Source organism: Octopus bimaculoides, chromosome 30, assembly GCF_001194135.2.
Source record: "Octopus bimaculoides isolate UCB-OBI-ISO-001 chromosome 30, ASM119413v2, whole genome shotgun sequence".
Lineage (NCBI taxonomy): Eukaryota > Metazoa > Mollusca > Cephalopoda > Octopoda > Octopodidae > Octopus > Octopus bimaculoides.
In genome coordinates, this window is record NC_069010.1 from 7,831,130 (window position 1) to 7,832,892 (window position 1,763).

Below are 1,763 nucleotides of genomic sequence, written 5' to 3' on the forward strand. Positions count from 1 at the left end.
GTGACACGTAAAAGCACCTACTACACTCTCTGAGTGGTTGGCGTTAGGAAGGGCATCCAGCTGTAGAAACTGTGCCAAATTTAGATTGGAGCCTGGTGTTGCCATCCGGTTTCGCCAGTCCTCAGTCAAATCGTCCAACCCATGCTAGCATGGAAAGTGGACGTTAAACGATGATGATGATGATATATATACATGGAGCACTCTATTGGTTATGACATCGAGGGTCCCAGTTGATCCGATCAACGGAACAGCCTGCTCATGAAATCAACATGCAAGTGGCTGAGCACTCCACAGACACGTGTACCGTTAATGTAGTTCTCAAGGAGATTCATCGTGACACAGAGTGTGACAAGGCTGGCCCTTGGGAATTACAGGTACTACTCATTTTTGCCAGCTGAGTGGAATGGAGCAATGTGAAGTAAAATGTCTTGCACAATGTGTTGCTGGGAATTGAACTCACGACCTTACAATCATGAGCCAAATGCCCTTACCACTAAGCCACATGCGTTCACACATACATACATATGTGTGTGTGTATACACATATATATATATGCATATATATATATATACATATATTTATATATATATATGTATGTGTGTGTGTGTTTATACATATATGTATGTATATATATATATATATATTTATATATATATACATACATGTATATATATGCATATCTATATATATACATATATATACATACATATATATACATACATATATATATACATACATACATATATATGTACATACATACATACATATATATACATGTTCATACATACATGTATGTATATATATATATATATATATATATATATATATATATATATATATATATATACATATATATATGCATGATGTATGTATGTATGTATTCACATGTGACACTCTACATAATATTTGTTCTGTATTATTTCTCCTTTGTCCTCTCTAAACCCAAATCTCCAATTACAAGAGGAAGCATGCTGCTAACAAAATCGGACAAAACAAGGTGAGTTTTTGATATTCTGTTGAGAGAAACATTTCATTGCATAACACCACTCGCGTTCACTGTCATTCGCTGAGTTTCATTGCAAGAATTTGGCAATGCCAAGTAAAAACAGTTACATGGATCTAAAGAACAACGGTAAGTGATTTTACTTGATTTAATAATATGGCTAGATCATTTCTATAATAATAATAATAATAATAATTATCATTATTGTTATTATTATTATTTTATGTTTGACTTTTGTTTTGCATTTGTACAAGTTGGATCCAAGTCTCAACCAGAGACCTCAAGAGACAACAAGTTAGAAGTTCATATAGGTGTTATGCCTTGGGTACCATATATTTGGATTTGTACATAGTGTTGTACAAATCCAAATATATGGTACCCTAGGCACCCTTATTATTATTATTATAATTATTATGTTGTTTTTTTTCTTCTTTCTTCAAATTTTCTTCCATTTCTCGTCGAATGTTTTCCGTACACCTAGGGCAGAGAAACTCATTGTATGCATTCCCAGTTTACACACGCAAATTCACAGGTAAAGTACGTTCTGAGTTCAAATTTTGTTACCTCCCCGCAAACTTAAGGCCTTGTTTCTACCTTCAGTAGAAAAGATTATCATTATTGGTGTTGTTGTTGTTGTTCTTCTTCTTCTTCTTATCATTATTATTATTATATTTTAAAAAAAGGATTGACGTAACTCTTCACGAAGGTAAATAGTCAAGACGAAGAGTGCGATTTTAGTCATTCTATCAACGAATGGACG